The sequence below is a fragment of the Leucoraja erinacea genome, chromosome 24, assembly GCF_028641065.1.
Source record: "Leucoraja erinacea ecotype New England chromosome 24, Leri_hhj_1, whole genome shotgun sequence".
Classification (NCBI taxonomy): domain Eukaryota; kingdom Metazoa; phylum Chordata; class Chondrichthyes; order Rajiformes; family Rajidae; genus Leucoraja; species Leucoraja erinaceus.
The window spans coordinates 24,826,658-24,850,168 of record NC_073400.1 but is presented as its reverse complement, the minus strand read 5'-3'; the positions used below and the strand labels follow the sequence as shown (position 1 = coordinate 24,850,168).

Sequence of the window (23,511 nt, the reverse complement as noted above, 5' to 3'; positions counted from 1 at the left end):
CTGGAAAAAGGGATAAAAAAAGCCATAAACTGCTCAGATGGAGTACAGTTGGAGGAATGTGCGGCCAATTTAACTTGTGGTGCTCCGTGGCTGATGAATCAGAATGAATGACTTCCCCCCCCCCCACTCACTTTCTGCATTTAAATGAGAATCAAACATTCCCCATTTTCAGGTGTGGGTAATTGGGTCTTTTGCAATGTAGAATACACCTGAACGGCAATGGCAATGTGTGACTCAGTGTTCAAAGTGGGCAGCTTTAGGCTGCACAGTGGCGCAGCTGGTCGAGTTGTTGCCCCACAGTGCCAGAGGCCCGGGCTCCATCCAGACCTCGGGCGCTGTCTGGGTGGAGTTTGCATGTTCTTCCCCTGTGACCACGCGGGTTTTTCTCTGGGTGCTCCGGTTTCCACCCCACATCCCAAAGACGTGCGGGTTTGTAGTTTAGTTGGCCCTCTGCAAATTACCCCCAGCGTGCAAGGAGTGGGATAACATAGAACTGGTGAATGGGTGATTGGTGGGCCGAACCGCCATCTTTCAATGCTATATGTCTAAACTGCAGCCCAACACTACAGCCCAACACTACCGCCCAACACTACAGCCCAACACTAAAGTGCAAACTACAGCCCAACACTACCGCCCAACACTACCGCCCAACACTACCGCCCAACACTACCGCCCAACACTACCGCCCAACACTACCGCCCAACACTACCGCCCAACACTACCGCCCAACACTACCGCCCAACACTACCGCCCAACACTACCGCCCAACACCACCGCCCAACACTACCGCCCAACACTACAGCCCAACACTACAGCCCAACACTACCGCCCAACACTACAGCCCAACACTACAGCCCAACACTGCCGCCCAACACTGCCGCCCAACACTGCCGCCCAACACCCGCCCAACACTGCCCCCAACACTGCCGCCCAACACTGCCGCCCAACACTGCCGCCCAACACTGCCGCCCAACACTGCCGCCCAACACTGCCGCCCAACACTGCCCCCAACACCACCGCCCAACACTGCCGCCCAACACTGCCGCCCAACACTGCCGCCCAACACCACCGCCCAACACCACCGCCCAACACCACCGCCCAACACTACCGCCCAACACTACCGCCCAACACTACAGCCCAACACTACCGCCCAACACTACCGCCCAACACTACAGCTCAAAACTAAAGCTCAAAAACAAACGGCAGTGAGTGAGTTTGGCCAAGGCCTGTGCATTTGATGGAGGGGATGAGGCGACTACTCTAACTGCACCTCATCCCCATCTCATCAGCCAGCACACAGAGAACAAAAGAAAATGACTCGCTGTCTCTACCACAGGGGCCTCCGCACATCGGCGGGGCAAGAACAGGCCGCTGGAATGACACAGCGTCTTCTGTTGTACTTGATCACATTGACTGATATAATTACAGCTTTAACACGGGCTCCACAAGTTCCCCGAATTATGATTAATGTTCAGCAGGGAGCAAATATCGTCCTCCCTCGGAAGCCTGGCAGATGCACAGACTCTGTGTGTCCTTTGAACACTCTTGAGGCTAAACAGAATACTGGAGGGCCAGGCGTCAAATCACAAGACCGCTGAACAAAGTTCACATTTCCCATGCCGTGCAGGCATTGCCATTTTAAGAAACTGGAACACGTTGATTCCTCCCCCTCCAGCCAGCCTTGAAGCGCTCTGATCTCACCCAGATACGCCTACTCTGCTGCTGAAACCGCTCGCTCCCAAATAAGGAGAGCAGCTGGTACAATCCATGCTCCCTTACTGTGGACATGTGGGAGGAGGGAGGGAGGGAGGGGAGGAGGGGGTGGAGAAAACTCAACGTACACCATGTCTCATTTACAGCAACTGCAACAGCAGAGAACAGAAGGGTCTCGACCCGAAACGTCACCCGCTCCTTCTCTCCAGAGATGCTGCCTGTCCCGCGGAGTTACCCCAGCACACCAGCGAACACAACAGGTTGGCAGCTCCCCTTTATTCTGTGAGCGGCGTGGACACAACAGAGCGCAGGAGGTCCGCTGCTCAGATGAAGACAATGTTTTATTCATGACGCCCAACATGTCGGGGCTTTCAGACTCTGGCCCCGACTGGAGACTTCAGCAAAAACAGTTGTAGAGACACAGCCAGGACACATTCACAGCCCCGTCCCCCATAGACAAACCACCTCAACACCACTGACAGAGTAGGTCAAAGCTCAACACACGCACACACACACTCAACATACACTCACACTCAACACACACACACACATGTACACACTCATACACATGTACGCTCAACACACACACACGCTCAACACATGTGCACGCAACACACATACGTACACACTGTACACGTACATACACTTGAACACATACTTATGTGCACACACACACACTTGTGTACACCCACAAATACACATGAACACACACATGTGTACACACACAGACACTTGAACATGCACATGTGTACAAACACACACATTTGTGTACACACACTTGTACACACACGCCGCTTGTACACACACACCACTTGAACACACACACTTGTGTACACACACACATACACTTGTTTACACACACTTGTGAACACACACACTTGAACACACAATGTGTACACACACACACTTGAACACACACTTGTGCACACATACCCCTTGAAAACACACGCACACTTGTGAACACATACACTTGAACACACACTCACTAGTACGCACACACCCATGACAACACACACAACCCGTCAATTCACCAGTTCAAGCTTGAGTTTGGGTGGAGGAGAGGGGTGGGGGGTGGACAAGGATAAGGACTGGGTCAGGGTCAGGGTGAAGGGCCGGCATAGTGGTGGGGAGTGTCGGAACCAAGTTTGGGTGCAAGGCAGGTGTGGGGAAAGAGGGAATGCAGGGGTTCCTTGAAATTAGTTTAGGGATACAGAGTGGAAACAGGCCCTTCGGCCCACTGAGTCCATGCTGGCCACGATCACCCCATTCACTAGCACTATCCGACACAGTAGGGACAATTTACAAATTTTTACCAAAGCCAATTAACCTGCAAGCCCGCACATCTTTGGAATGTGGGAGGAAACCAGAGCACCCGGAGAAAACCCACGCAGTTAAAGGGAGAACGTACAAACTTTGTACAGACAGCACCCGTAGTCAGGATCAAACCCGGGTCTCTGGCGCAGTAAGGCAGCATCTCTGCCGCTGCGCCACCGTGTCGCTCCGGATGTTATTGATCCATCCTTCCACAGATGCTGCTTGACTCTCCGAGTTATTCCAGCATCTGCAGATTCTCATATCTCCACCTGTAGGCTGCTGCCAGAGTGAATCGTTAATCCATCTGATCTTTCTTACCCTTATAAGATGGTCCTAATGGTAGGGTCAAGAAATTACCACCAGTAAAGTTTGCTGAGATAAGTAGTCAGGGGGCGGTATGGGCCACAGGGCAGCACCGTGACGCAGCGGTAGATTTGCTGCCGCACAGCGTCGGAGACCCAGGTTCGGTCCTGACCACCGTACGGAGTTTGTACGTTCTCCCCGTGACCTACGTTGGTTTTCTCCGGGTGCTCCAGTTTTCTCCCACGCTCCAAAGAAGTACAGGTTTGCAGGCTAATTGGCTTTGTAAAATTGTAAATTGTCCGTGAGTATGTTATTAATAGAAACATAGAAACATAGAAATTAGGTGCAGGAGTAGGCCATTCGGCCCTTCGAGCCTGCACCGCCATTCAATATGATCATGGCTGATCATCCAACTCAGTATCCCGTACCTGCCTTCTCTCCATACCCCCTAATCCCCTTAGCCACAAGGGCCACATCTAACTCCCTCTTAAATATAGCCAATGAACTCGCCTCAACTACCCTCTGTGGCAGAGAGTTCCAGAGATTCACCACTCTCTGTGTGAAAAAAGTTCTTCTCATCTCGGTTTTAAAGGATTTCCCCCTTATCCTTAAGCTGTGACCCCTTGTCCTGGACTTCCCTAACATCGGGAACAATCTTCCTGCATCTAGCCTGTCCAACCCCTTAAGAATTTTGTAAGTTTCTATAAGATCCCCTCTCAATCTCCTAAATTCTAGAGCGTATAAACCAAGTCTATCCAGTCTTTCTTCATAAGACCGTCCTGACATCCCAGGAATCAGTCTAGTGAACCGTCTCTGCACTCCCTCTATGGCAATAATGTCCTTCCTCAGATAATGAGGGGATTGCTGGTCAGCACGGACTTGATGGGCCGAAGGGCCTCTTTCCACGCTGTACCTCTAAACTAAGCTAATCCAAACTAGTAAAATGGGAGGATCAAAAAACTCACCACCAGTAAAGTTGGCACAGACAAGAACTGTGGCAAATTTATAAAGTACATGACCATGCCTCCAAAGTTATTAAACCCATGGCAAGCTGGGAAATGGCTCCCATGCCATGACCACAGTGGGTCAAACAGCCTCTTTCAATGGTGCTTCCATGAGCATTTCTTCCTTCCATTGAAGAGGTGAGACAACTGGGGCATTCACACCCGCAACCAAAGTTACACCACTGGTCTGGCTGCACCAGGCTCCAGCAAGCTTTCTTGCAATCAATCACTAAACTCAAACACATGGGCGTAACATAACTGTGTGTTTGCTCACCTTCCTTCCCAAACCACAGTGAGTTGGGGAACCCCTTCATTTTAGCAGTGAGTCAGGAAGAATTGCACAAAGAAATCCAGAAATAGGTAGCTGAGCCTAAAATGCTCAATACAGAATCACCTGCAATAATTCGCAAGTGGGAAAAATTAAAATTCAGCTTCAGTAGGAAGACCTACCTCATTGATACCTTGTTTTCTGCAGTGGCTTAGGATTAAATCACAAGATGTATATGGAACAAGAGACAGCATTCCAACTCAACATGCTTGTACTGCCTCTTGTAGTTTAGATACAGCGTGGAAACAGGCCTTTGGGCCTACTGAGTCCGCAACGGCCAGCGATCCCCGCACGCTAATGCTATCCGACACACACACACACTAGGGGCAGTTTTTTATACCAAGCCAACTAACCTACAAACCTTTGGAGTGTGGGCGGAAACAGAAGATCTCAGGGAAATTTTTTAAAGCAGAGGTTGACAGGTTCTTGATTATAAAACGCATCAAAGGTTATGGGGAGAAGGCATGAGAATGAGGTTGAGAGGGAAAGATAGACTGGCCATGATTGAACGACAGAATGCAACACAGTGGTGTAGCGGTAGAGTTGCTGCCTTACAGTGCCGGTGACCCTGGTTCAATCTTGACCTCGGGTGCTGTCTGTGCGGAGTTTGCACGTTCTCCCCGTAACCGCGTGGAGGCGTTGCCTCCCACAGTCCAAAGGCGTACAGGTTGTTAGGTTACTTGGCCTCGGTAAATATTGTAAATTGTCTCTAGTGTGCAGGCTCGTGGTAGTGTAGCGGGGATCACTGAACGGCACGGACTCGCTGGGCCGAAGGGCCTGTTTCCGCACAGTATCTCTGAACTAACCTCCATATCTACCCTGTTAAACCATGTAAGGATTTTATTTATTACAATGGAATTTGCTTTCCGACCAAAACACCGTGTCTTTGGCTCTAATATTTTTATATCCTGCTCAGTGATCACTCAGCCACTGTTGCTCCAAAGAAAACATTACAAGATTGTCCAGCTTGAATCCTACGAATATACTTTCTAATTTATAGCTAAAAACTCTAGGCCTGTCTTCACTTCAACAGAAAATGAATCCCAACGGTATCGAACGCCTGCGATTTATTTTGTCTGGTTGTGTTAAGTTGCGTTAATGTCGGAAGGAACTGCAGGTGCTGGTTTAAACCAAAGATTGACACAAAAAGCTGCAGTAACTCAGTCTGAAATCTGCTGAAGTCTGAAGATGGGTCTCGACCCGAAATGCTTTTTTTTTTTCCTCCAGCTTTTTTGTGTCCATCTTCTGAAAGGTTTCACTTTCCTCTCTCAAATGGAACTGCTGAGGCAAACTAGTAAATCAAAAGTCATCGGCAGTTCCTAAACTAAACTAAACAGAAGGGTTTCGGCCCGAAACGTCGCCTATTTCCTTCGCTCCATAGATGCTGCTGCACCCGCTGAGTTTCTCTAGCATTTTTGTGTACCTTTAAACAGTAAACTTGATGGGCTGAATGGCCTAATTCTGCTACTATGACTCATGACACATCAGTTTAGTTTAGTTTATTGTCACGTGTACCGAGGTACAATGAAAAGCTTTGGTTGAGTGCTAACCAGTCAGCAGAAAGACAATACATGATTCCACCTGACACATTCACAGTGCACAGATAGATACATGATAATGGAATAACCTTTAGTGCAAAGTAAAGCCTGATCAAAGATATTCTGAGGGTGTTCAATGAGGTAGATAGTAGTTCAGGACCACTCTCTGATTGTGGGAGGATGGTTCAGTTGCCTGATAACAGCTGGGAAGAAACTGTCCCTGAAGCTGGAGGTGTGCGTTTTCATACTTCTATACCTTTTGCCCGATGGGTGAGGGGAGAAGAGGGAGTGGCCAGGGTGAGACTTGTCCTTGATAATGCTGCTGGCCTTGCCGAGGCAGCGTGGGGTGTATATGGAGTCAATGGAAGGGGGGTTGGTTTGTGTGATGGTCTGGGCTGTGTCCACAACTGGCTGCAATTTCTTGCGGCCTTGGATGGGGCGGTTCCCAAACCGTGCCGTGATGCATCCCGATAAAAACAAAAAAGTAGGCTGGATGGGTTGAATGGCCTAAACGTGCGACTTGTGAACAACGAGGGTTTGAACGGCCTCGTCTTGCTGCGTGTTGTCGTGACGGAAAATGGAGTCTCTTTCCTGGTCAGTCGCACGTACATACGGCCTGATGAGCGGAAAGGCAACGAACGCTATCATTACTGGGGAGTTTCCTGCGTGAGGGTGCGGGCTGTGGGTGTGTCTCCCTAGCCCGCGAGGCTTTGACGTGCGTTCAGGCGAGAAGGTTGGTGCGGGGCACTGAAGCGAGGCGTACCCTGGCTGCTGGGTGGTCTCGCCTCGTTCAGCCCCGGGGGGGTGAGGCTGTCAGGTAACGCGCTTCTCAGTTTCAAACAGGCTGGACCGGCTCAGGACAAAACCGGTTCACCAGCTTTGCATCAGTGTCTTCTGTTCCCCTTCGGGGGGAGAGGGCTCTCAGTCCCGACGTGCAGCAATCACAGGGCATCAAGCACAGCTACGAGTTGGGATGTTGGTGGGGCAAATCAGTCTAAACACTCTCAGAGGGACAAATGGGATGAGCTTAGATGGGGGAGGCATAGTTGTATTGGCATAGAATCATACAGTGTGGAAACAGGCCCACACCGACCAACATGCCCACACCGACCAACATGCCCACACCGACCAACATGCCCGCACCGACCAACATGCCCACACCGACCAACATGCCCCATCTACACCAGTCACACTTGCCTATGTTTGGCCCAGATCCCTCTCAACCTGTCCTATCCATGTACCCGTCCAAAATTGCTTCTTAAAAGGATATTTCAGTGGATATTTTTAAGGCAGAGATAGATAGATTTCTAATTAGTACAGGTGTCCTTATGGGGAGAAGGCAGGAGAATGGGGCTAGGAGGGAGAGATAGTTCAGCCATGACTATGGCTGAGTAGACTTGATGTGCCGAATGGCCTAATTCTACCCCTATCGACCTTATATGACCTTAAAAGTTGCGATAGTCCCTACCTCAACTACATCCTCTGGCAGCTCGTTCCATAAACCCACCTCCCTTTGCGTAAAAAGTTATGCCTAATGTGTAGGAAGGAACTGCAGATGCTGGTTTACACCGAAGATGGGCACAAGGTGCTGGAGTAACTCAGCGGGACAGGCAGCATCTCTGGAGAAAAGGATGGGTGGAGTGGAGACCCGAAAAAGTCACCCATCCTTTTTCTCTAGACATGCTGCCTGACCCGCTGAGTTACTCCAGCACTATGTGTCTATTATGCCTAATGTGTCTGGTAGTTTAGCTACTTTAAAGAAGACACTCTTTCATTACACCAACATTGCCCCATCTAGACACATTAACACACTACCTCCAAGGCATCAATACATCAGAGGGTGCCAATACCCTTTCTGCTAGCCAATCTGAAATGAACAGTTTAGTTTAGTTCACAGGTACAATGCAGAAACAGGCCCTTCGGCCCATCAAGTCTGCACCGACCAGCAATCCCCAAACACCAACACTGTCCTGCACACACTTGGAACAATTTACAATTATACCAAGTCAATTAACCTACAAACCTGTACGTCTTTGGAGTGTGGGAGGAAACCGAAGACGTCGGAGAAAACCCAGGTCACGGGAAGAACGTGCAAACTCCGTACAGAGAAACACCTTGGGCAAACCCAACAATGCCTTCTGTTTTCCAACAAGAAAAAATGGGTTTAGGTTTACACACCAAGGCAGTGTGAAAAGCTTTGCTTTGCAAGCTATCCAAAATGATCAGATAGACCACACCCAGATACAAACAAGTCAAATTCAAGTCCGATAGATAGAGCAAAGGGGAAGATGCAGACGCCAGGCTATTTGGCAACAGATACCTGGACTACTATTTTGTTAGTATCTGCCATGACTTTCTCTACCTATCCTGGCTCTATAATTTAACAGCCTAGCTGAACAAAGAAATATCTATCAATCTGCCATCAAATTTTCAATAGATCCTTGGCCTCAGCAGTATATTTGAGTGAAAAATACCAGATATTTACTGCATTTTATGTCAAGAGTCTGCTTTCTGAAATCGAGCTTAGCTCAGTTTATTGCCACATGTACCGAGGTACAGTGAAAAGCTTTTGTTGCGTGCTAACCAGTCAGCGGTAAAGACAATACATGATTACAATCGAACCTTTTTTTTTTTTAATTTCAAAATAGACTTTATTCAAGTAATAAATATATACAGTAAGCGAACCGCGCGAAAAATTCATCCGACATTTTCGAAGGCGCTACAAATAGTTCGATAGTCTATACATTTCTCAATTTTCACAAATCTGTCCCCCACCCGTGCCACTCATGTGGCTCCCTGATTGAACCGGCCACAGTGCAGACACATGATCAAGGAAAAAATGTGAATAAGGTTTAGTGCAAGATAAAGTAAGTCCGAGGGTCTCCAATTGGGTAGATAATAGCTCAGGACCGCTCTCTAGTTGTTGGTAGGATGGTTCAGTTGCCTGAAAACAGCTGGGAAGAAACTGCCCCTGAATTTGGAGGTGTGCCTTTTCATATTTCTATACCTTTTACCCGATGGGAGTGGGGAGAAGAGGGAGTGGCCGGGGGTGAGACTCGTCCTTGATTATGCTGCTGGTCCTAGTGACACTGGGCTCTCATATTAAGGTTCCACTTGATTCCTACATGTCAAAGGACCCAAACTATATCAATTCACTTCATAGAGATCTCAATTCAACCCATCTTCTATACTCAAGCCTCTATTTGCCTGGTCAATGGAAACTGTCTTCATAATTAAACTCTGAGCCTTGCAGTCATTCTCGTGTTTAGTTTAGAGATACAGCACAGAAACAGTCCTTTCGGCACATGTACCAGGGATCCCCGTACACTAGCACTATCCTACACACTAGGGACAATTTACTATGTTTATAATTACAATTCTTATACTCTCCTACCTCCATCATGGTCATTTTACAAGCACTAAATGTCTCCACATTGTTTCTCTGGTGATTACAACTTCCCGAGCCAACAATAAACCTACAGGGCACCCCCCCCCCCACCTCCATGTTCAGTCTGAAGAAGGGTCCCGACACAAAACATCACCTATTCCTTTTCTCCAGAGATGCTGCCTGGCCCGCTGAGTGACTCCAACACTTTGTGCCCATCTTCAGTGTGAAGCAACATCTGCAGGTTCTTCCAACACCTTGTGTCTATCTTTTGTATAAACCGACATCTGCTTTGTTTCCAGAATAGTTTGGTGTCTGTTCAAGTGCTTGCTGGTGTAATGATGATCAGCCGTTTCCTTGTTCCGTTCCAACGCTCCTTTTTCTCTCCCTCTTTCTCGCTCCAAGATCACACTGCCCTCACTCCCATTGACGGCAGTGAAGCCAATGTTTTTCAGATCTTTTCCATTGACTTCCATTAGCTCCGACACTTGGAACTGCGGCACGGGCTGGGCTGCTCGTCAACTCCTGCCCTTGGATGACTCCTAGGATGATTATTTCTTGGCAACTAGAGAAAGATACAGTGCTCGAAATGGAGCCGAAACAAAGCCTTGGCATATTGTGTAGAGAGGAACTGCAGATACTGCTTTAAACCAAAGGGCTGGAGTAACTCAGCGGGGTCAGAGAGCATCTCTGGAGAAAAGGAATAGGTGACGCTCCAGGTCAAGACCCGTCTAAGACACAAAAAGCTGGAGTAACTCAACAGGACAGACAGCATCTCTGGAGAAAAGGAATGGGTGATGTTCCAGGTCGAGACCCTTCTAAGGCACAAATAGCTGGGTCAGAAGGGTCTCGACCCAAAACGTCACCTATTATGTTTCTCCAGAGATGCTGACTTATATTCATCTGTTTAGGCTACGGTTCAATAACTCAAAGATTCTCAAACCCCCACTGGTCCGGGTCTTGATTTTGGCCACACAGGGGCCGCGCTCTCCTGGGAACCTCCAGCCGCCCATGGCCTCGTAGAAGCCAGGACGTCGAAGGCTGAGATGCAGTCAATGAACAGCCTCCCCGACACAGGTGTATCCATTACTTTAGCTCAGCGATGCAGTGCAGAAGCAGGCCCTTCGGCCCTCCGAGTCCTCGCTGCCTTGTGATCCCTGCACACTTATGCCCCTGTCCCACTTAGGAAACATGAACGGAAACCTCTGGAGACTTTGCGCCCCACCCAAAGTTTCCGTGCGGTTCCCGGAGGTTGCAGGTGGTTGCAGGTAGTGGAAGCAGGTAGGGAGACTGACAAAAACCTCCGGGAACCGCACAGAAACCTTGGGCGGGGCGCAAAGTCTCCAGAGGTTTCTGCTCAGGTTTCCTTTTTATCTTATTTATTAGAAGTACAATACAGTGGTACCTTTTCAAAATGATGTTAACATAATACATTCTCTGTACAACTTCCTTTTTATTTTTAAAAGAGAGAAATAAGAAAGAAAGAGATAGTAAAGAATAGAGGAAAGTCTAGTGTGTGTGTGTGAATAAAAAGAGGGAAAAAGAGATAGTGAGGGAAAGAAATAAGCAAGAAAAGAAAGCAGGAGGGAGATTATCAAATCGCCGCTAGGAGATGATTTTTTATATTCTTGATCATCTTTCACCCATACCTGAAACTTTTAATTTTTACGATACTGTTGCACCACATGAATCCAAGAAGTCCAGAACAAGGGGTCACAGTTTAAGGATAAGGGGGAAATCTTTAAGGACCGAGATGAGGAAAACATTTTTCACACAGAGAGTGGTGAATCTCTGGAATTCTCTGCCACAGAATGGAGTTGAGGCCAGTTCATTGGCTATATTTAAGAGGGAGTTAGATGTGGCCTTTGGTCCAAAGGGATCAGGGGGTATGGAGCGAAGGCAGGTACGGGATACTGAGTTGGATGATCAGCCATGATCATATTGAATGGCGGTGCAGGCTCGAAGGGCCGAATGGCCTACTCCTGCACCTATTTTCTATGTTTCTATGTAAAGGCACCTCTATTTATTCTGAGGCAGCACCCTCTCGATCCAGACTCTTCCATTACTGGAATCATCCTTTCCACGTCCACTCCAACTTAGGCTGCTCCAATAGTCTGTGTTTGGCCAATTTCCCATTTTTCTACCCACAAACCTGGAGAAGTTATTATGTCCCGATACTTTTGTTCTCTAAAAATACACGAGCAACTTTGACGCAACACACATTTCACCGGCTGCTTCACACCGAGGGACGTTCTGCAGACAGGAAGGGTAGGACTGCAGTGAAGATGAAGCCTTGCTGCGACTCGCCCGCCCGCACTCCTGCCAAGCGCAGATGAAAGCCGTCAAGGTGAGGAATGTTGTGAACAATTACCTGTCCCATCTCCGCAGGTGCATGCACTTTGCCCATTCTGAACTCTCCGCGGGGTGGCCCGTGTAAAGTGAAGGTTAAGCTTTGAACCTGTGATCGCTGGAGCTGAACCGATGGCACATTCACCGAGTTTGAGCTCAGATAGACACACACAATGTTGGAGTAACTCAGCGGGACAGGCAGCATCTCTGGATGGAAGGAATGGGTGACGTTTCGGGTTGACATCTTCCCCTCCCCTCCCCCCCGGCTAGTCTGAAGAAGGGTCTCGACCTGAAACATCACCCATTCCTTCTCTCCAGAGATGCTGCCTGCCCCGCTGAGTTACTCCAGCGTTTTGTGTCTATCTTCTGTTTAAACCAGCATCTACAGTTCCTTCCTGCACATTTTGTCCGCTCCACTGCCAAATCTCCTCAAGGTATGTCTACTTTGAAGAAGTTCTCCTCCTTCTCTCCGACGAGGGTTCAGCAACACCCTCTCTTGCAGCTCCCCCTCTGATTCCTGCTCCCCAACTCTAAGCTTTTTTTGCATGTTTCAGTCATTTGTTCTAATATCTCTCTACATCACTGTCTGTATCTCTCGTTTCCCTTTTCCTTGACCAGTCTGAAGAAGGGTCTCGACCCAAAACGCCACCCATTCCTTCTCTCCTATCCTGCCGAGTTACTCCAGCATTTTGCGTCTATCTTCGGTGTAAACCAGCATCTGCAGTTCCTTCCTAAACATTGAGTTTCAGTTTAGTTTAGTTTATTGTCATGTCATGTATCAGGTCCTAGACTCCCCCACTAGTGAAGATTCACTGCCCTCTGACTAAATAAATTCCTCCTCAACTCCATTATAAAGCTACCTCCTTTAATTCTGAGGCTATGCCCTCTGGATCGAGACGCTTCCATTACTGGAAACATCCTTTCCACATCCACTCTATCTAGGCCATTCCAATAGTCTGCGTTTGGCCCATATACCACCTTTATTTTTTTAATTATTGCCCCTTTAGATGATATCCTTTAGATCTTTCCCATCTCACCTTAAACCGACTGCAAGCAGAGAGCAGTCTTGAACTACTATCTACCTCATTGGGGTAGATAGTAGTCGGACTTCACTGGCTTCATCTTGCACTAAACGTTATTCCCTTATCATGTATCTGTCCGCTGAGAATGGCTCGATCGTAACCATCTATTGTCTTTCCGCTGACTGGTTAGAACGCAACAAAAGCTTTTCACTGTACCTCGGTACACCTGACAAAGAACTATTTCTTTAGGCAGCGGGTTTCGCAATTATAGAATTCATTGGCACTGACTACTGTGGAGACAAGTTTACGGGTATTTTTAAACAGGGGACTGACAGATTCTTGATTAGTAAGGGTGTCAAGGATTATGGGGTTGAGAGGGAAAGATAGATCAGCCATGATTGAATGGTGGAGTCGGGTCAAACGGCCTAATTCTGCTCCTATGGTTAATGAAAGTGCAATGCTGGAATCTTGAATTAAACACAAAGGTTTGGAGGAACACAGTGGGTCAGGCAGCATCTGGGGAGGGAACGGACAGGTGACGTTTCGGTTCAGGACTTCTTCAGGCATGTTGCATATTTCGAGCCTTCTAAGCCTATTTCTAGAATTTCCATTCCTCATTATTGTTGCATCATGAGAGGGATTACATTATGGAATGTGTTCCTGCAATAAATGCTTGGCAAATATGTCTGCAACTTGTCTCCAATAGAAGGCACCTACCTACGCAACACTAAATTAATTCCTGCAAGGTGGCGCAGCGGTAGAGTTGCTCCCTTGTAGCTCTTACAGCACCAGAGACCCGGGTTCATCAGAGATGCTGCCTGACCTGCTGAGTTACTCCAGCATTTTGTGTCCATCTTCAGTGTAAACCAGCATCTGCAGTTAGTTTTTACACATCGACTTGATCGTATTTTATGTACAGTATTATCTGATCTAATGCAACACAAAGCTTTTTCACTGCACCTCAATACCCGCAACAATAATAAAGGTGGCACAGCGGTAGAGTTGCTGCCTTACAGCGCCAGAGACCCGGGTTCGATCCCGACTATGGGTGCTGTCTGTACGGAGTTTGCACGTTCTTTCCGTGACCTGCGTGGGTTTTTTCAAAGATCGTCGATTTCCTCCCACACCCCAAAGACGCATGGGTTTGTAGGTTAATTGGCTTGGTGTAAAAAAATGGCCCTCGTGTGTGTAGAATAGTGTTAGTGTTAGTGGATCGCAGGTCGGCACGCACTCGGTGGGCCGAAGGGCCTGTTTCCGCACTGTATCTCTAAACTAAATGACACTAAAAGACAACCGAGCAGAACGGCAGCTACAAACACTACAGAACCTGCCATCCCTCGCTCCAACCCTACAAATCCACAAAAACCTCCACTTCACAAAATAAAACACAGCTGGACTATGTGAAAGTAACACATTATGTTCAAAACTGGAACAGTAAACAGGAGGACCGACGCTCCTGCGCAACATAAACAAGAAAACTGCAGAGGAATCTCACCAGAACATATCAAATTGCAAATCTCTTTAGGCCAGTTGGTCAAAGTAAAACCTACCCAGAGCTCCGAGGACTTACAACATCAACGTGGACAGAATAGCCACTACGGGCGGAGAGCCAAAAGTGTGGACAGATTTTAGCGCAGGTTCTATGAGCAGTTTCATAGGTTTCATGGGCCAGAAGTCTAAATAACTCAGAATAAAAACAAAAGTTTGAGAAGTAACTTTGCCAACGTCTGTCTTGGGCAGATTGTCCAAAGTGATCAAGAAAGGAATTATTCCCAAACAGAAAATCAAGGTTTTGGAAGATAGACATAAAAAGCAAGCGTTACTCTAAATTGAAAAGGCCTTTTCCCACCTATGGGTGGTCATTAGAGACACTTTATAGTTACTTCTCAATGTTTACAAAATCTTTAGTAGAACGTAAATTCCATCACACCGCTGCTGACCGAAATTGCTACACATATTCCCCCCTCGCAAAATGCTTCCAGCAACGCAGGCATCTACTCAACTCATCGCCCCGGCTGGTGCTGTAAACACAGTCCATCCCCTGCACACTTTTGATTTTGTGAACATTCAAATATTTACCCACTACCTTTATGGACTTCCCTTCCATCAGTGTTTCACGATGCAGCTCGATAAGACTCTACGGCAAGGCCGCATTTGGAATATTGCGTACAGTTCTGGTCGCCCCATTGCAGGAAGGATGTTCGGGCTTTGGAGAGGGCGCAAGGGAGGTTCACCAGAATTCTGCTTGGATTAGAGAGTCTCAGCTACAAGGAGAGGTTGGAGGTTGAGGGGAGACTCGTTAAGATGACGAGAGGCCCAGATAGAGCAGACAGACAGAACCTTTCTCTCAGGGTGGAAATTACCAACACATTGTCGCGGCAGGTGGAGTTGCTGCCTTACAACGCTTGCAGCACCGGAGACCCTGGTTCGATCCCGACTACGGATGCTGTCTGTGTGGAGTTTGCACGTTCTCCCCTTGACCTTGTGGGCTTTCTACCAGATCTTCAGGTTTCCTCCCACATTCCAAAAATGTGCAGGATTGTAGGTTCATTAACTAGGTACAAGTGTAAATTGTCCCTTGTGTGTGTGTAGGATAGAGCTAACGTGCGGGGGTCGATGGTCAGTGCGGACACAGTGGGCTGAAGGGCCTGTTTCCGCCCTGTATCTCTAAACTAAACTAGAGGGCAGAGCTATAAGGTGAGAGGGGAATAGTTTAAGCTGCAGGGTCCAAACTCAACCACCTCCGCCAGTACCAGGGAGGATGAGGGCACCAGGTGAGTGGGAAGAATCTCCCACCAACTACACACCATGCTGATCAGAAATGGGTCTAAGTCCTCGGACCCACAGCGCAGTTAGAGCCGCCAAAACAGTACAACATTGGTGCAGCACGGTGGCGCAGCGGTAGAGTTGTTGCCTTCCAGACGAGGAGTGCTTGTCCGTACGGAGTTTTTACGTACATCGTGTGACCACGTGGGTTTCCTCTGGGTGCTCCGGTTTCCTCCCACACTACAAAGATGTACAGGTTCGTTGGGCCACTGGCTTTGGTAAACATGGTAAAATGTCCCCAGTGTGGGACAGCGCTAGCGCCGAGCGCGATCACTGGTCGGCACGGACCCGGTGGGCCGAAGGGCCTGTTTCCGCGCTGCATCTCTAAAGTCTACAGTTTAAGATGGCCGCTCCCCGCACCTTCCCAAAGGCAAGCAACGGATGGAGAACAGGTGCTGGCCTCACCTGCACCACCCGCATCCCGAAAGTGAACTTTAAAAAAAAAATGAGCCGTCTATTATAACTTTGTGGAATATAGAATCTTGATGTGTGCAATCTGTCTGCTGCGTTTCAACAATGACTACACATCAAAAGCACTTCATTGATTATAAGTGTTATTGGAAAGCAACCATGTATAAGCCCTTTTTTTCCTTTTCCACAAACACCACACCCATCGCCAAGTCTGAACAAGTCTGGTTAAAGAGGGAGCCACAGTGTGGGCCAACAGGGATAAGATTTACCCTCTAGCCCGAGGGAACGCTAGATAATGACAGATACTTGGGACAAAGCACAAAACCCTTCATGGTTAATAGAAAATGTATAGTTGAAGAGCGGTTAGACACTAATTATACGATAACTCACAGTAATACTTTTAATCTGATGTTTAATTTCCTTTAGGCTGATTGATTAAGATTGCTGATCTTTGGAGTGTTAGGACTTGGTTCAATTTTAGTGTTGCAGTGTGGAAACAGTCCCTTCGGCCCACCAAGACCATGCCGACCATCGATCACCCGCTCACACTAGTTCTATGTTGCCCCAGTTTTGCATCCTACACACTAGGGGTAACTTGTAGAAGTCAATGAACCCACAAACCTGTACGTCTGAGCAATGCAGGTGGAAACCGGAGCACCCGGAGCAAAACCCGCGCGGTCACAGGGAAAACGTACACGTTCCGTGTAGACCGCACACGTAGTCAGAATCCAACCCGGGTCTCTGGCCCTGGATTTTATCAATGGCCAACTCAGCAGGCCTTCCAACAGTGTTAAGTGAATAATGTTTGAGTCGAGAGGCTTCCTTACATCAGGCTACGACGACCTTCTGCTCAAAGAGTCAAAACATCATCTCATAGAAAGACACAAAACGCTGGAGTAACTCAGCTGACCAGTCAGCATCTCTGGAGAGAAAACGTTTCTGGTTTGGACTTCCTGAAGAAGAGTCCAGAACCGAAACGTCACCCAGCTTCTCTTGCCAGAGATGCTGCCTGACCCGCTGAGTTACTCCAGCGCTTTGTCTAACTTTGGTTATCAACCAGCATCTGCAGTTCCTTGTTCCTACGTCATCTCATGGTCCAGTGAACTGGACAAATCTATTCCCATACCTCTGCAGAGTTCTGTAGACACACAGTGGTGCCATCTATGGAGAAGATTGTAAATCCAGACTCCATCTTTAGGTTTGCTACTGTCACGTGCACTGAGGTACAGTGAAAAGCTTCGTTCGGCATGCTAACCAAGTCAGGTAATACCACACATAAATAAATACAATCAAGCCGAACTTGCGAACACAAATAATGTTTTCAAGGGGAGCTGGGGATTTCTCCCCAGTGTCCTGGCTAATATTTGTACTTTAAGTCAACATAAGAGAAGCAGTGTGTGATTTGGCCGCTGGTTTTGATACAGTACAACTGGGACTAGACTTCAATGGATGCACTGCACTCAGCGACGTGCCAAAGCTGTAAAAGGTGCTCTTCCATCGATAAGATCCCCATTCTCTCTTTAATGACTTGATTGCATCCGGATTGAAATCATGCATCCGAATTGCAATCTGATGCATCTGATTGCAATAATGCGTCCAGATTGTAAGCATTTAGGACAAGATGGCGTGCAACAAAAAAATATATTCACTGTATCTGGGAACACGTGACAATAAACTAAACTAAACTCAATGTACAGTAAATCATTCTGCTGCCAAAGAGGCCAGCTTAGTTTAGTTTAGGTGACACGAGACCATGGAACAGGTGACATTTCGGGTCGAGATCCTTCTTCAGACTGAGAGTCAGGGGAAAGGGAAAGGGAGAGATTGTCCATTGCTGGCTGCGGGATGGGTGATAACAAGTTATGCAGACAACTGTGAAACTAGTACGATGACTGGGGTGGGGGAAGGGACAGAGAGAGAGAGAGAGAGGGGTGCAAGGGTTACCTGACGTTATAGAAATCAACATTCATATCTGTTTGATCCCTGACAGAAACCACAATCCCAGCCCATCATCAACACCTCTTTCGCTTATCAAATCAAACTCCCTGCAATCTTAATGCCATATTAATTTCAAGATGAGTTTTGGACCCTGCTTCCGTGCGAGTTTGTAGGTTCATTGGCCTCTGTAAATTGTCCCTAATGTGCAGGAAGTGTATTGTATATTGTATTGTATTGTATATCTTTATTGTCATTTCCTGAGTATTTGCATACCCAGAGGAAACAAAAAAATGTTGCTCAACCAGTGTCCATTCAGTGTACATGAAAAAATAAATAGAAATAAAAAAAAAAAAAATACATGTCATGAACAAATTTAACACTCTACTAAACATTCAACAGCCGTTCCGACCGGCAGCGGCACAACAGTGGCTCTCCTGCAGTGTGGGGGTTTGTGCGCGATACTTGGCAGGGGGCAAAGTCCATTTAACAGGAAGTGGATGAGAAAGTGGGACAACATGCGAGCGGGCGATCGATGGTCGGCGTGGACACGGTGGGATGGAGGGGCCAGTTTCAATGCTACATCTTTTCATCAATCAGCTCAATCCCGTTTATAATTAATTCCAACGCTTTCAAATCCCTGCACGGCCTTGTTACTCCTCAACTCTAGTCCTTTAGAGCACCACAGACACATGTTGCATTCCTTTAAATTCTAGGGCATTTAGATATCCCCAATTTCAACTATTTTGCCATTACTGACCACATTTGCAGTTGGTTAGGTCATAAACTCCGCAAACCTCCGCAAACCTCCCCAAACTCCCCCTCCCCCCCCCCCCCCAACTCGCTTGTAGAAACAACTTATTTTGTCCCAGGTACACAAAAATGCTGGAGAAACTCAGCGGGTGCAGCAGCATCTATGGAGATAGGCAACGTTTCGGGCCGAAACCCTTGGTTTCGGCCCGAAACGTTGCCTATCTCCTTCGCTCCATAGATGCTGCTGCACCCGCTGAGTTTCTCCAGCATTTTTGTGTACCTTCGATTTTCCAGCATCTGCAGTTCCTTCTTAAACACATTATTTTGTTCCAGGTTTAGCCCATCAGCCTAACGTTTCTTCATCTGGTGATATTACATGCCGATATTACCAGCCATTGAGAGACCTCCACGCCTCCAGATTCAGGGACAGTTTCTTCCCAGCTGTTATCGGGCAACTGAACCATCCTACCAACAACCAGAGAGCAGTGCTGAACTACTATCTACCTCATTGGTGACCCTCGGACTATCTTGGATTGGACTTTAAATGTGCATTAAATGTGCGAGCTCTAAGAACAGAGGCAGGGTTTGCTGAACTGCCTACCAAAGATCCTATAGCAAGGATCTTTGCTGCCTACCTCGTGGGGAATGACTGGTAGCTAACAAACAAACAAACACGCACACACGCACGCATGCTTAAATGAAGACTTTCACAGAGCTGCTGCAAAATTAAATGTTTCCACATTATAAATATTTTTGCATTCTGGCTATGTTCTTCGTTTCCTGCCAGGGCTATAAATATTCCCGTTCCCTCCCAAAGAACATAGTGGAAACCTGTTATGCTGCAGAGTCTTTGCATCACGACTGGAGGTGGGAAAGGGAGGTGGGGGGATTCCCCGACCAGGGAAAGAAAAAAAAAGAGTAGGCAAGATGTGTCGGAAAGTACTGCAAAACGTTTAAATTACAGGCAGCCACAAAATGCTGGAGTAACTCAGCGAGACAGGCAGCATCTCTAGAGAGAGGGAATGGGTCATGACCCAAAACGTCGCCCATTCCTTCTCTTCACAGATGCTGCCTGTCCGCTGAGTTACTCCAGCATTTTGTGTCTGCCTTCAAAGAATTTAAAAAAAAAAAGAGTTGAGAAATGGAACAGCAAGAATTTTCCATGGACCTGATCAAACCTCCGTCACAGTGGCACAGCGGTAGAGCTGCTGCCTCACAGCACCAGACACCCGGGTTCGATACCGACTACGGACGCTTGTCTGTACGGAGTTTGTACGTTTTCCCCGAGACCTGCGTGGGTTTTCTCCGAGATCTTCGGTTTCCTCCCACACTCCAAAGACGTACAAGTTTGTAGATTAATTGGCTCGGCATTAAAAAAAATTGTCCCTAGTGTGTGTAGGATGGTGTTAATGTGCGGGGATCGCTGGTCGGTTCGGACTCGGTGGGCTGAAGGGCCTGTTTCCGTGCTGTTTCTCTAAACTAAACTAATTATCAGACAGCTCGAAATATCAATTACGCCTCCATTTATTTAACACCTTTAACACAAATAAACTTTGCAAATCATTTTGCAGAAGCCATGATCAAAGAAAAAAAACATAGATTGGGATATCAGGCAACTGAAAGATTGCACAAAACGGCAGTCAGAAAGTCGCAGAGGTGAAGAGCTAATTCAGCCAAGACAAGTGGAGACATAGCCACAGTGGTGTGTTTAGTTTAGTTTAAAGACACAGCCGGGAAACGGGCCATTCGGCCCACCGATCACCCGTGCTAACCCACTTTCACATCCTACAATCCGCCAACAATTTACAGAAGCCAATGAGCCCACGCAAAAGGACATCAAGTGCTGGAGTACCTCAGCAGGTCAGGCAGCATCTCTGGAGAATGGAGCACTGGAGTAACTCAACATGTCAGTCTGTTCTCCAGAGATGCTGCCTGACCCGCTGAGTTACTCCAGCACTCTGTGAAACGTCACCTATCCATGTTCTCCACAGATGCTGCCTGACCCGCTGAGTTACTCCAGCACTTTGTGCCCTTTCAGATTCATGAAGAAAAAAGTCACCAGACCGGATGACTGGAAGAAGCCACCACCCCAGATTCATTATTAAAATATTCCATTCCTCTTTGTCCTTGTAGAGATGTTCTCTCTTACTCTCTCTCTCTCTCTCTCTCTCTCTGCTCAAGGATCTATTTCACTTTAATTTAATGTTACTTTACTTATCCGACCTCTGCAAACCTTAATACTTCAAGCAAGAGCTCCACCATCCAGTCTGGACATTTTTTAACCAGCTCCACAACAACCACACAATTTGGAGAGAATGTTTGCGATCTTTCCTACTCTTGATACGACCCCAACTACCCTAAGCAGTCATACTGGCTTTAGAGGCGGCAGAGATGGCAATACTGGCCGTCTCACAGCTTTAGCAACACAGGTACAATGCTGACCTCCCACGCTGTCCGTGTGGAGTTTGCACGTTCTCCCTGTGACCGTGTGGCCTTCCTCCAGCTGCTCCCATTTCCTCCCACATCCAAACGATGTGCAGGTTGGAGGTGGAAATCAGCCCTCGCTGGCTGTGTTTTGGGGGCGGATACAGCATGGACACAGGCCCTTCGGCCCACTTCGGCCCAAGCTCTATGGGCCATAGGGCTAGTTTCCGTGCTATATCCCGAAACTAAACTAATTCCACAAACCTTGGTTCAGCTCCTTTGGGGATCACAGATGAGACAATAAACTGGACAATCAATGGATATTTTTAAGGTGGAAATCGATAGATTAGTAATGGTGTCGGGGAATATGGGGAGAAGGCAGGAGAATGGGGTTGAGAGGGAAAGATAGATCATCCATGATGGAATGGCTGAGTGGACTTGATGGGCCGAATGGCCTAATTCTGTTCCTATGACATATGAACCTGTCACACTGTGACAACCGCCCCCGCAAAGTAATGTGACTGCATTGGTGATGCTCCAGGTCACATAAGGGATAGGAGCAGAATTAGGCCATTCGGCCCAATAGTATACTCAACCATTCAATCATGGCTGATCTATCTCTCTCCCCCCCCCCCCCCAACCTCATTCTCATGCCTTCTCACCATAACCCCGGACAACCATACTAACCCAGAATCTATCTGCCTCTGCTTTAAAAATATCCATTGACGGTATGAAGATTGGAATGGGCAAAAGCTCGTCAGGAACATGGGATACGAAGCACATTCATCAGAGAGTCTCGGACTCATGGTGTTTCCGTTGATAAATATGCCTCATGTAGTTCATTAGAACAAGGATTAGAAGACCTCCCGTTCCATCCGTGCTACATTAGCCTACTTTCATTGGAAAGACACAAAACGCTAGAGTAACTCAGTGGGTCAGGCAGCATCCCTGGAGAACATGAGTAGATGGACCTTTCAAGTCAGGATCCTTCAGACTTTCAAACGTATACAGACACACAAGAAACTGCAGGTGTTTGTGCAATAAAATGATGAGGCGGAGTACAGGGAGGAGATCGTGTACCTCGTGTCCCGGTGACGAGGCAACAACCTTCCTCTCAAACTCAGCAAGACAAAGAAGATAGTGTTGGACTTCAGGAAGTCAGGCGGTGCTCATACCCCAGTTTCCATTGACGGCACCAAAGTAGTGATGGTGGAAAAGGAGTCAATATCACCAATAAATTCTCCTTAACCACCAATATTGACGCAACCACCAGGAAGGCACACCAACACCTTTAGAAATCTCAGGAAGCTCGACATGTCCCCGCCAACTTCTACAGATGTGCAGTAGAGGGCATTTTATCAGGATGCATCACAGCACGGTTTGGGAACAGCTCCATCCAAGACCGCAAGAAATTGCAGCCAATTGTGGACGCAGCCCAGACCATCGCACAAACCAACCTCCCCTCCACTGACTCCATTTATACCTCACGCTGCCTCGGCAAGGCCAGCAGCATAATCAAGGACACTGGCCACTCACTCTTCTCCCCTCTCCCATCGGGCAAAAGGTATAGACGTGGAAAAAATGCACACCTCCAGATTCAGTTTCTTCCCAGCTGTTATCAGGCAACTGAATCATCCTACCAACATCTAGAGAGCAGTCCTGAACTACTATCTACCTCATTGGTGACCTTCGAACTATCCTTGATTGGACTTTACTGGCTTCACCTTGCACTAAACGTTATTCCCTTATCATGTATCTGTCCACAGTGAATGGCTCGATCGTAATCATGTATTGTCTTTCCGCTGGATGGTTAGCACGCAACAAAAGCTTTTCACTGAACCTCGGTACACGTGACAATAAACTAAACTGAATTGGTTTACCAAGAAAGACACAAAAGTATCTCAGGGGTCAGGCAGCATCCCTGGAGAACGTGGATGGTTGAATTGAGTTTAGTTTATTGTCACGTGTCCGACTGTAATGCTCGAGCTGACATCTTTCACATGACCTCCCTCTCGGACAAAACGCACAAGACTTTATGCGGCACGGTGGCGCAGCGGTAGAGTTCCTGCCTTTCAGCGCTTGCTCTGCCGTAGATCCGGGTTTGGTCCCGACTACTGGTGCTGTCTGTACGGAGTTTGTACGTTCTCCTCCCGCATGGGTTTTCTCCCAGATCTTCCGTTTCCTCCCACTCGCCAAAGGCGTCGGG

At 47.6% G+C, this 23,511-nt stretch overlaps 1 protein-coding gene across 13 annotated transcripts in view; it reads right to left on the bottom strand.

The window, feature by feature from the left end:
- Window positions 1-23,511, bottom strand: part of LOC129708828 (transcriptional enhancer factor TEF-5-like) — a 219,528-nt gene that overhangs the window by 179,078 nt on the left and 16,939 nt on the right. Inside the window, exon 1 of one of the 13 annotated variants that reach the window (XM_055654840.1) lies at window positions 11,603-11,620. The exons of the other annotated variants lie outside the window; for them this stretch is intronic. The gene's annotated coding sequence lies outside the window, so the exon portion shown is untranslated. Of the gene's footprint in view, window positions 1-11,602; window positions 11,621-23,511 lie in introns of those variants that run through there. 13 annotated transcript variants of the gene reach the window in all.